Below are 12,561 nucleotides of genomic sequence, written 5' to 3'. Positions count from 1 at the left end.
CAGCCCTGGGTAGACAGGAAAACAGCATCGACAGATGTTCCAAGGGGTTCATCTGTCAGACGCCTGTCCAGAAGGGAGGGTGAGACTCAGCACAACTTGTGTTTGGCCATACTGGGCACGAATGGCCAGCTGGACACACAGGTCAGCTCAGGCAAGAAAGAGAAGCAACAGTATCGGGACAAAGAGGGGGTGGTCAGGGGCCCTTCAGCAAGTGGCACAATGTCCTTTTGCAAATTCAGAGATAATTAAACTGATGGGGACAGGCCAAGTGTGGCTGCTGGGGCATAAGAGGCTGACTGGTGGACACCTTCACCTGCACTCGGCCTGTAGATCCAGGGTGTCACAGATCAGAGTGTTTCTCAAAAGCCACCTGCTGCAACCTACAGCTGAATGCGGGGAAGCACAGGGATCATCGAGTCCAGCGTGCTTGTGTTGTAGATGAGCAAATGGTGGCCAGGAGGGCCACATGTGCAATTAGCCACAGAGCCAAAGACTGGGACCAACCAAGATCCCCGGCTCCAGGCCAGTTCTTCCGCTATATTGAGGCATGATTGGCAGCCAAAGTCGACTGTCACCGGGCACCTTGTTTGGTCCCCTGGAAACTGACCTGGGTTCACATGTCGGTTCTGCCACTTACAAGCTGGGGAAGCCTTGGGCAAGTTAAACGCCCTCCCTGATCATCAGTCTCCTCATCTGCAAAATGGGGATAAGGATGGTACCTACATCATTGCTGGGCTGTTAAGAGTTCAATGAGTTCATCCCCACTGGGGCACTGAGTGCAGTGCTGGATGCAGTTGGGCTGTACACATCTGAGCCATCAGCATTCACCATCTGCACTCAGAGCACCATGGGCAGTGTGAGCCACCGCTCCAGGACTCTGCCACCAATGGACAGTGTGATCTTGAACAAATCACCTCCCCTCTCCAAATCTCAGTGTCCCCATCTAGAAAAGGGGGCAAAATACCCAGCCTCGCCTACCTCACCTGCCTTATTGTGAGAATCAACCAAGATTCATGTAGTCACTCAACACCAAATAGAGCCTTCCCCTTCCTGGTGCACCAAACAGAAAGAACCAGGCAGGTGATAGTGATGGCGGCTTCTGCTGTGAGCATCTTCCTCCACTCATGGACAGAAAGGATTCACATTTGGTTCACAGCACCTGTCAGTCCTGGTCAGGTGTCAGAACCACTCTCTAAGGATCGGCCAGCCCAGGCAGGACAGGCAGATCCCCCCATCAAGGACAGCTTCCCAGGCCTGCAGCCTAGAACTGCTTTGGGGGGGCAGAGGGGATGGTGCCCTGCAGGGGCAGGCATTTTTCCAAAGGGGAAAGTCTCTGGGCTTTCAGCAGCATGGACCAGGCTGAATTAACATCCTATCTGTTCCCTGATCCAATGAGGATGCTCCTAAGGACTCTGGGTGTGTTTGGGGGCCCAGGGAGACCATTTTTTAGGTTATTTCAACAGAGGATTATTTTTTTAATGCTCACATAGGGGTTGAAGAAGGGAAGAAAGGAAATGTTAGGGAGTGTTGCAGGGAAGAGGAAGTGATTCCTAATAAGTCACGACAAGTGTTTTTCTGTGTCACTGGCATGTGTGTGGCCTATGACAGCCACTGTGCTAAGAGCTTTACATGCAGGGTCCTGCTCCTTTCACAGGCGAGAAAACCGAGGCTCAGTCACTCTCTAAGCCCACACTTTAAGACCCATGTGGCCTCCCTTTGGAGCCTGAGCTCCTAATTCTCACACTCTCCTGCTCTACATGCAGAATTTCTGTCCACAAACTCTAGAAAAGGTCCTAAGTGATGGTCACGGTCACTGCCTTGTTTTTTAGAGTTGTGGGCTTGTTTTTAAATCTGTATCCATTCTTTTTTATTTATTTATTTATTTTTTTCGAGACAGGGTCTTGCTTTGTCACCCAGGCTGGCCTCAAGTGATCCTCCCACTTTGGCCTCCCAAAGTGTTGGGATTACAGGCCTGAGCCACTGTGCCTGGCCTGTGTCCAGGCCACAAATAAATAAGCAATGTTTATTTGTCAATTAATAATTTATTAAGTTGAACAGACGCAGTGGCTCATGCCTATAATTCCAGCACTTTAGGAGGCCAAAGTGGGAGGATTGTTTGCGCCCAGCAGTTCAGGACCAGCCTGGGTAACATAGCGAGACCCTGTCTCAGAAAACAAATTAATTAATTAAATTGGGAAAAAAAAGTCCATCTATTATTGCTTTAAAAAAAAAAAGAAAGCAACAAAAGTACTTCTGTAGACTTTGGGTTCTTCTTGGAAAGACTTTTGGGGAGATAGGTATGTTCTGCCCAAATAAAGAAAAACTTTTAAAATTAAAATCTAATTACTGACTGGGTGCAGTGGCTCACGCCCGTAATCCCAGCACTTTGGGAGGCTGAGGGGGGCGGATCACTTGAGTTCGGGAGTTCGAGACCAGGCTGGCCAACATAGTGAAACCCCGTCTCTACTAAAAACACAAAAAATTAGCTGGGCGTGGTGGTGAGTGCCTGTAATCCCAGCTACTTGGGAGGCTGAGGTGGGAGAATCACTTGAACCCAGGAGGCAGAAGTTGCAATGAGCCAAGATCGTACCATTGCACTCCAGCCTGGGAAACAAGAGTGAAACTCCGTCTAAAAAAATAAAATTAAATAAAATTAAAAAAGACCAAAAAAATTAGCCAGGTGTGGTGGCAGGCAGCAGTAATCCCAGCTACTAGGGAGGCTGAGGCAGGAGAATCACTTGAACCCAGGAGGTGGAGGTTGCAGTGAGCCGAGATCACACCACTGCACTGTGGCCTGGGTGACAGAGCAAAACTCCGTAAGATCTAATTGCTAGAATCTCAGAATCAGGAAAAGCCACATCTAGAAGGCAGTTCAGAGAGGATACCTTCCGGGTTGGAGACAGACGTGAGGGAGAGCAAAAAGTAAAGAGCATCTGCACTGGGACTTTGAAGGTTGAATAGGAGCTCGCCAGGCTGCCAAGGGAGCAGGACATCTCAAGCAGAATTTACTCTTGGGGACTCTGCCAAAGTTCCTAAAGCAGGAGCTGTGATTAGCCAATCGGCTATGTTGTGAAGGATGATCCTTTAAGATTTTTGCATCTGAAGAAGATACGTGACAACTTTTAGCTGGCAGTGGAGGGAGGTCTACCCTCCCTGCGAACTGTAAGACTTGAAAAGGCACACCCCATGGTGTGATCCAAGAACTTCGCCTTCCCCTGCAACTGTGCTTGACGGCACTGGTGACACACCATGCTCCCTTACCCCAGAAGAACAAATGTTCGGGGACAGCAAAATAATTGCAACTGTCATCTCTAGGAATCTAGGGAGTGAGTCTGCTCCCTGACACTCCCTGACTGCAAATACTAAGAACTTTATTCTTTTTTTTTTAGGCGAATTCTGGATCTATCACCCAGGCCAGAGTGCAGTGGCATGATCTTGGCTCACTGCAACCTCTGCCTCCCAGGCTGAAGCCATCCTCCTACCTCAGTCCCCAGAGCAGCTGGGACTACAGGCGTGTGCCACCATGCCCATCTAATTTTTTTTTTTTTTTTTTTTTGTAGAGACAGGATCTCACTTTGTTGCCCAGGCTGATCTTGAACTCCTGAGTAAGAGCTTTGTCCTAATAATTAATAATACCAATAATGCCTTCCATTATAAGCATCTTGTTTACAAGTATCCCATTTCACACATGAGAATCCAATGTCCAGAGAGGTGGAGTGACTTGTTTGAAGTCACACAGCTTGGAGGTATACATGGCATTCGACCCTGGGCTACCTGACTCTAAAGCTAGATTTGTCATAGGCGGAGGTGACCAGGTCGTTGATTCAATTGTTTAATGGGCTACCCTATTGGATTGGTGGAATCAGAGCCTGAAAAAGACACCCAAAGAGGGTCAGCAGTTTTCAAACTTACAACATGTCAGAGCATCTGGGTCTTCAGGGAATCCCAGCCAGTACTGCTAGAGTAAGCAAAAGATTACTACATCTCCGGTTTTGTGCCAAATCCCAAACCACTCCATCCTAGAGTTGAGTACGGGTGTACAGCATTCAAGGCCTCTGATTTTGGAACAACTTCAGGGAGCAAAACATATTTAAGAGAAGCCTGTACATTTCAGCTTCTCCCTCAGCCAGGAAATTACTCAAATGATTGAGTCTCCCAGGGCCCTCTGAGAGTATAGACCCAGAAAGATGCACATCCACAATGCCTGGTACATTGTAGGTGCTCAATTAATGCCTGTTGAGACAAACCAAACTTCTTTTTTCTTTCTTTTTTTTAATTTTTTTTGTGTGTGTAGAGACAAGGTCTCTCTCTGTCACCCAGGCTGGAGTCCAGCGGCACAATTGTAACTGACAGCAGCCTCGAACTCCTGGGATCAAGCAATCCTCCTGTTTTAGCCTCCCAAATAGCTGGGACTACAGGTGCACACCACGACATCTAGCTAATCTTTTTTATATTTTGTAGAGATAGGGTCTTTCTATGTTGCCCAGGCTGGTCTTGAACTCCTGTCCCCAAGCAATCTTCCCACCTCTTCCTCCCAAAGTTCTGGGATTACAGGCATAAGCCACCATGCCTGGTTCAGATCAAATTCTTGATGTGGTGAATCTGCCTTCCCAAGCAAAACTGGCCTGAATGGTTCCAGATCGGCCCCTGCCTTGAAGGAAGGTAAGAGGAGCCGTTTTTCCACCTCCAGTGGAAAACATGTTCCGCAGTCTAAAGGCCTATCAGTCTGATCTGTCTGGCTAGCCTCTCACTTGAATTATCCCTGCAGAAATTGCTGAAGTCCACTGTTCAGCTCTCCTAAGTTCTGGTCCTTGCCATCTTCACAGGTGGAATCCTATCCTTCTTCCCTTCTCCCCCTGCTGTGCTGTGAATTTGCCTTCTTCAGCCATTCACTCATTCATCAGCAGGTATTTCCTGAGCACCTGCCAGGTGTGGTACACGCTGCTGGAGACATGGAGCAAACAGGCAGGAATGGCCCAGCTCTGCCCTCGTGGGTTTATGATCTCACTGGGAAGCAAATAAAATCACAAACCTAAGGGCACAACCAGGAGAATCGCCATGAACTCATGATGGATCAGGTTTTGCACCAAAATGTAAGTCATTTTTGAGTGTGAAACCAAGAACCCTCTGGGCGACACAGTGCATTGGTTAGAGCACGAGATCTGGATTCAGGTTCTATTTCTGCTGTTCATTTCTTGTGTGACCTTGAACAAGTTTCCTCACCTCTCTGAGCTTGGGTTTTCTCATGTATACAGTGATAAGGAAGTCTTCCTTATACAGTTTTGGAGTTTAAGTAAACTAATACAGATCAAGTCATTGATGAAAGAGTGTGCTACCATTTATGGTGCTCTCCATCATGTACCAAGCATTGCGCTAAGTGATTTGCCTAAGATCAAGTTCAAGCCACTGTTATATCTCACTTGGGCCACTGCGAAAGTCTCTTGACCCGTCTCTCTGGCCTGGTCTTGTCCCTCAGTTCATTATGCACAGAGAAGCCAAAGCGATCTTGTAAAAATTCCACAGACATCGTTAGTGTCCAGATTATAATGTCTCTAAGAACATTTCCCACTGAAAGGAACCAGGACTCCTTGGAGAAATGGCTGATTCTAGGGCTGGGGCAGAAATGTACATGATGAGCTGAGATATCTTCTTGCCTGAAAACAAGGACCCTCCAGGGGCATGGGCTACCAAAGAGAGGCTGCAAACGGATGATGACTGCAGTGGATAGAAACACATCAAAATATCTTTCAAAACCATAAGGTCGTAACACCACTCAAAACAAAAACAACTCGTTGATACTTTTCATGGCTGCTAGGGCTACTCATTACTCTGAAAATAGACTTAGCCCCGCCCACACACAAAAAAAGGACATAATCAACCATGTACTCTGCCTTTCAGGGACTGTATTTCAGGGTAAGCAAATGCTTGAGGAAAGTCGTGTGGTAGAGAACAATGAGAGTTGGGCCGGGCACAGTGGCTCATGCCTGTAATGCCAGCTCTTTGGAAGGCCAAGGCGGGAGTATCGTTTGAGCTCAGGTTTGAGACCAGCCTGGGCAACATAGTGAAACCTCATCTCTAACAAAAATACATAAAATTAGCCAGGCATGGTGGCGAGCGCCTGTGGTCCCAGCTACTCAAGAGGCTGAGGCAGGAGGATCGCTTGAACCTGACAAGTTGAGGTTGCAGTGAGCCAAGATTGTGCCACTGCACTCTAGCCTGGATGACAGAGAGAGACCCTGTCTCAAAACAAACAAACAAACACAACCAGAAACAACAACAACAACAAAAAACAACAAGAGCTAATAAGCACAGAAAGATTGATGGAAGTAGAAAATCACTATAGTAATGAAACAATAATCTGGGCTTTGCTCATCAGCAGGCTGTAAAGTCATTCAGCAAGAGGGTGATAGGGAACTTTACGACGGAGGTCAGACTGATACCCTAAACTCACTAATGAACCAACATCACTAAAAGTGGGATAACTGAACTTTATGTTCTTGACGTGATGCAAGAGAAAACAGAAAAACACCTTCAAAGTATTCCTGCCAAGGATCTGCACCTGAATTGATTCAAGCCTCTTGACCTAGTACTTATTTATAGGTACAGAAGAACATGTTAGATGACACTTGGAAGATGCAATCAGCCAAATCCAGAATATGGAAAATTCTACGGGACAAATGACCCAGTTTCAATAAGTAACTGGCATTTAATAAAGGGAGTTGCTGATTATTACAGATGAGGAGACTTAAGAGAACCCCTGTGGGTCCTGATTTGAATAAAACCATTCAAAGACATCTTTGAGCCACCTGGAGGACAGTCAGCATGAACTAGGTACTAGATTAAGGAATTATCATTCATTCTGTTAGATAGATATAATTATGGCAATGGTTTAAAAAAAAACTTGTGTCTTTTAGAAATGTGTGCTAAAGTATTACGGGCAAAACAGTGTGATATCTGGCTGTGAGAATTGCTTGAAAATACTCTGGGGGCCAGATGCAGTGGCTCACATCTATAATCCCAGCACTTTGGGAGGCCAAGGCAGGAGGATCACTTGAGCCCAGGAGTTCAAGACCAGCCCGAGAAACATGGCAAACCCTGTTACCTAAAAAATAAAAATTAAAAAAAAAAATTAGCCAGGCATGGCGTCGTGTCCCTGTAGTCCCAGCTACCTGGAGGCTAAGATGGGAGCCCAGGGTAGTAGAGGCTGCAGTGAGCCGAGATTGTGCCACTGCACTCCAGCCTGGGCAACAGAGTGAGACCCTGTCTCTTTTTTTTTTTTTTGAGACAGGGTCTCACTCTGTCACCCAGGCTGGAGTGTAGTGGCACAATCTTGGCTCAGTGCAACCTCTGCCTCCCAGGTTCAAAAGATTCTCCTGCCTCAGCCTCCTGAGTAGTTGGGATTACAGGTGCATGCCACCAGGCCTGGCTAATTTTTGTATTTTTTGTAGAGATGGGGGTTTTTCCATGTTGGCCAGGCTGGTCTCAAACTCCTGGCCTCAAGTGATCTGCCCGCCTCGGCCTCCCAAAGTGCTGGAATTACAGATGTGAGCCACCACGCCCGGCCTAAGACCCTGTCTCTTAAAACAAATAAACAAACAAACAAAAAAAACTCTGGAGCTCTAATTAATGATATGCATGTTGAAGTATTCAAGGATAAAGACACTGATATCTGCAATTTACAGGTGACAAATACAGAAAAATGGTAATGGCAGAATCTAATCAGGGGTATATGGGCACCCACTGTAAAATTCTTTCAACTTGTATGTTTAAAAATTTTTTTTTTTTTTTTGAGATGGAGTCTCGCTCTGTTGCCCAGGCTGGAGTGCAGTGGTGCGATCTCGGCTCACTGCAAGCTCCGCCTCCCGGGTTCATGCCATTCTCCTGCCTCAACCTCCCGAGTAGCTGGGACTACAGGCACCTGCAACCACGCCCGGCTAATTTTTTGTATTTTTAGTAGAGACGGGGTTTCACCATGTTAGCCAGGATGGTCTCGGTCTCCTGACCTCGTGATCTGCCCACCTTGGCCCCCAAAGTGCTGGGATTACAGGCGTGAGCCACTGCACCCAGCTTAAATTTTTTTATAATAAAATGTTGGGGGAATAATATAGGGAAAATGGGTATAGGAAGATGAAACTAGAAGGGCAGAAAGGCAATGGTTATTGAAGCTGGCTGATGAATGCATTGGGGGACCACTGTGCTATTTACTCTGCTTCTGAAGGTGTTAAAAAAAAACAGGTCAACTTTTTTTCCTATACCAAAAAGTTAAAAAGTTCATAAAATACAATGCAAGTACCCACCAGCTGATTGAAACCTGAATATTAATAGCTAATACTTATGAGTACTAATTTGTGCTAGGCTCCGTATTCAGCATCTTTTTTTTTTTTTTTTTTTTTGAGACAATGTCTGACTCTGTCGCCTAGGCTGGAGTGCAGTGGCACAATCATAGCTCATTGCAGCCTTGAATTCCTGGGCTCAAGCAATCCCCCTCCTTGGCTTCCCAAAGCACTGGGATTACAGGCATGTGCCACCACGCCCAGCGAAATTTTTTATATTTTGTACAGACAGGGACTCAAGCAATCCTCCCACCTTGGCCTCCCAAAGCACTGGGATTACAGGCATGAACCACCATACCTGGCCTATATGAAGCATTTTATAATCATTGTCTCATTCCACCTTGTGAGACCAGTAGCAGGGGAAGCCTTGTTTTATTGATGAGGAAGTTCTGGGTTCGAGAAGTTGAAGTGATGCAAAGTCACTCACCCGGGTAGTAAGCAGATGAACTGAATTTCACCTTTTCAATGATTGCTCACTGCACCCCTTTCCATGGTCTACATGGCCCTGGCAAACCGGCCTCTGCCACACTGACCCCTCTACTTTCCTCTGCACATGCTGCCTGGAATGTTCTGGAATGTTCTTCCCCTCCCTGCCCCCACTTCTGTCCTTTGCATGGTTATCTCTTGCTCTTTTTCTGATGGTTGGCTTCAGTGTCCCCACCTCAAACCCACCCTGATACTCAGTGGTCTTATTCTGTAGGACACGTGCCATTCATCACGTGCTGACCTGACTCTGTGCATTCACCAATGAGTTTATGCCTCTTCTCCACTGGAATAGAAGCTTCCTAAGGGCAAGGAGTGGCTCTGTCTTGCTGTGGGCTCTCCAGCACAGTGCCTAGCACACAGAAGCGTCAGGGTCAGTGAACACTTGCTGGAGGCCTGCACCCAGCTCAGGTGTGTCTGTGCCACCCCCACCCCTGCTGCCTACCTGGGGAATCCTCCTGCTCCACTGAGTCCTTGGGGCTGGGAGTGTCCAGGTGAGGCCCTGGGCACAGGCATCTGCACGGCTGTTGAACCCCTGCTGCCTGCTCCCTCATACTGCTGTATCAGGGGCCACCAGAGAGACGCCATGGAACACTATGCTCTTGCTCTATGCCCTACAGTTCCCTGACCTCTTCCTCCTGGCACTCATCATAGGTTGTAGTTATGTGGGTCATTATTACACATCTACCAGCGTCCCCCACTAGAAGGTAAGATCTGTGAGAGCAGGCAAGGCTTAAAACCCAGAGGGGCACAGATTTATCATCAATTTCTGACTTCATCTCCCCCGACCCCTTCCCCAGTCTATTTGCAACTCTGAAAATAGGGTTCTTTTGTAACTCCAGTATAGATACACTAGGAGGCATATAGTAGTCCCTCAAGGAACCCATAAAAGCATGTTGAATAAGAATGAAAGCTGGCAGGTGTGGTCTCTCATGCCTGTAATCCCAGCACTTTGGGAGGCCTAGGCGGGCAGATCACTTGAGGTCAGGAGTTCGAGACCAGCCTGGCCAACATGGTGAAACCCTGTTTCTACTAAAAATACAAAAATTAGCCAAGTGTGGTGATGTGCACCTGTGGTCCCAGCTACTTGGGAGGCTGAGGCAGGAGAATCGCTTGAACCTGGGAGGTGGAGGTTGCAGTTAGCTGAGATCACGCCACTGCACCCCAGCCTGGGCAACAGAGCAAGACTATGTCTCAAAAAAATAAAAAAGAAAGCTGATGTTTGTTGAGCACCTCCTACACACTGAGTCTTATGCTGTGCACTTTGTGTGTGTTATCTCTTTAAATGTTCACAAAAATGATAAGATGAGGCACAGAGAGAAAGTCTGTTGTTCAGAGTCACATCAGTGAGTGGCAGAGCTGGGCCCCGGGCTGGGCCCTCCAGCTCCAGGTGTGCACGTGTGTGGCACACGTGTGTGGGTGTGTTTTCTTCATCCCTTCCCCTATGCCCACCATTCCCTCACTCCAAGGCTGAGCTAGTGCAACAGCCTGTTAGCAGATCTCACTGAATCAATTCTACTTTCTCCCTGTTCAAATTCATCCAGAACCCGGGGAGACAGTGCTCTATTTACACACACACACACATACACACACACACACACACACATAGATGCACGCACACACACATGCACACACACACCCGTTGCACCCTGCTCAAGAGCTTGAGCCTGTGAACACCATCCACTCCATGGTCCTGCCTCCCAGGATCCTGCAAGGAGATGAGGAAGGCATGGAATGAAACGGTTCCATGTTTTGCAAGAGGTGGCTATGAATACCAATCCTGAAAGATGGTCCCCACCCTTGCCAAAAAATAACATTTCTAGGGCCAAATCCCAATGTCTCATCTTGGAGAGTCCCACTGCATTTAGCATAGTAAAGGCTCTGAGAAGTCCTGCTGTAAACCACAGGCAGCCTGGTGTTTCCCAAACTGATTGGCCCTGGAGGCCTGTTTCCACCTTGCATGGGCAGCTCTCCATATCAGAAGAGCTCCAAAAGCCTCACTTTGTGGGGAGTATGGAAATAAAAGACCAAAGCCTTCCTTATAACACAGCAGAGAAAGCCTTCTAGGTCAGTTGGGAGGGGCATGTCCAACAACTGATTATTCTATAATAGCTAGTATTGAAGTCTGCGGCTGATTTGCTTCTAAATAGAAAGGAGAGTGTGTTCAAGTTGTCCTCTGATATCACCTTCACTCATTATTTAATTTAAAAATATGGAGCTTAATTAGTTCAACAGGAGTGGTGGAAAATCCTTTAATCCTTTTTTTTTTTTCTTCTGAGATGGAGTCTTGCTCTGTCGCCCAGGCTAGAGTGCAGTGGCGCGATCTCAGCTTGCTGCAACGTCTGCTTCCCAGGTTCAAGCGATTCTCCTGCCTCAGCCTCCCAGGTAGCTGGGATTACAGGCGCACCACCATAACTGGCTAATTTTTGTATTTTTAGTAGAGACAGGGTTTTGCCATGTTGGTCAGGCTGGCCTTGAACTCCTGACCTCAAGTGATCTGCCTGCCTCAGCCTCCCAAAGTGCTGGGATTATAGGCATGAGCCACCCAGCCCTGTCTCAAAATCATTTTTTTTTTTTTTGAGACAGAGTCTTGCTCTGTTGCCCAGGCTGGAGTGCGGTGGCACCATCTCGGTTCACGGCAAGCTCCACCTCCTGTGTTCAAGTGATTCTCCTGCCTCAGCCTCCCAAGTCGCTGGGATTACAGGCACTAGCCACCACACCCAGCTAATTTTTGTATTTTTAGTAGAGAAAGGGTTTCACCATGTTGGTCAGGCTGGTCTCAAACTCCTGACCTCAAGTGATCTAGCTCCTCAGCCTCCCAAAGAGCTGGGATTACAGGCGTGAGCCACTGTGTCTGGCCTGAAGAGACCTTTTCTATGTGTAGTTGTTTTCTGGGGCCCCAGCATGGGTCAGAGTGGCTAAGGTATGAGCCCAGAGAGCAGGACTTCTGGAGTACAGCAGACCTGGGTGGAGGCTTTGCCATTTGTTATCTGATTGGCCTGAGCCCATCATGGAAATTCTCTGAACCTTGGTTTCCTGGCCTGTGGAATGGAATAAATAAAATCTCCTTCCTAGGATTGTCCTCAAAATTATGTGAGATCCCATAATTATTATGAATACCTGGGGTATGCCAACTACCCAATAATCAATACCTTGGTTTCTCTGCTGTGTCCAGCCTGGATTCTCTGATACAAGGATCCCTGGATTCCTGGAATAAATGAACACGGTCTATCTTCCTAGAAAATCACCTTACTCTACGGTCATAAATTTACTTTTATCACTGCAAACAGAGAGATCTATTAGGATAGGATGTGAAATGTGCATACATTTTTCCGATCAAATGCAAGATTTCTAACTCTGTTTCCTGGTTTCCCTGGGTACAGGTGAACTCTACTTTGAAGTAACAAGTCACTGAATCACAAATTAAGAGGAAGCATGAGAACAAGGTATCCCAGGCCGGGTGCAGTGGCTCATGCCCGTAATCCCAGCACTTTGGGAGGCCAAGGTGAGCAGATCACTTGAGGTCAGGAGTTTGAGACCAGCCTGGCCAACATGGCAAAACGCCATCTCTACTAAAAATACAAAAATTAGCTGAGCGTGGTAGTGCTTGCCTGCAATCCCAGCTACTCGGGAGACTGAGACTGAGGAATTGCTTGAACCTGGGAGGCAGGGGTTGCAGTGAGCTGAGATTGTGCCATCGCACTCCAGCCTGGGTGACAGGACGAGACTCTGTCTCAAAAAAAAA

General features: G+C 47.3%; 1 protein-coding gene across 10 annotated transcripts in view; it reads right to left on the bottom strand.

Annotated features, from left to right (window-relative positions):
• Positions 1-12,561, bottom strand: part of ACACB (acetyl-CoA carboxylase beta) — a 155,854-nt gene that overhangs the window by 135,914 nt on the left and 7,379 nt on the right. The gene's annotated exons all lie outside the window — the stretch shown is intronic.

Source organism: Gorilla gorilla, chromosome 10, assembly GCF_029281585.2.
Source record: "Gorilla gorilla gorilla isolate KB3781 chromosome 10, NHGRI_mGorGor1-v2.1_pri, whole genome shotgun sequence".
Lineage (NCBI taxonomy): Eukaryota > Metazoa > Chordata > Mammalia > Primates > Hominidae > Gorilla > Gorilla gorilla.
The sequence above is the reverse complement of the archived record's forward strand: the minus strand, read 5'-3'. Positions and strand labels throughout refer to the sequence as shown.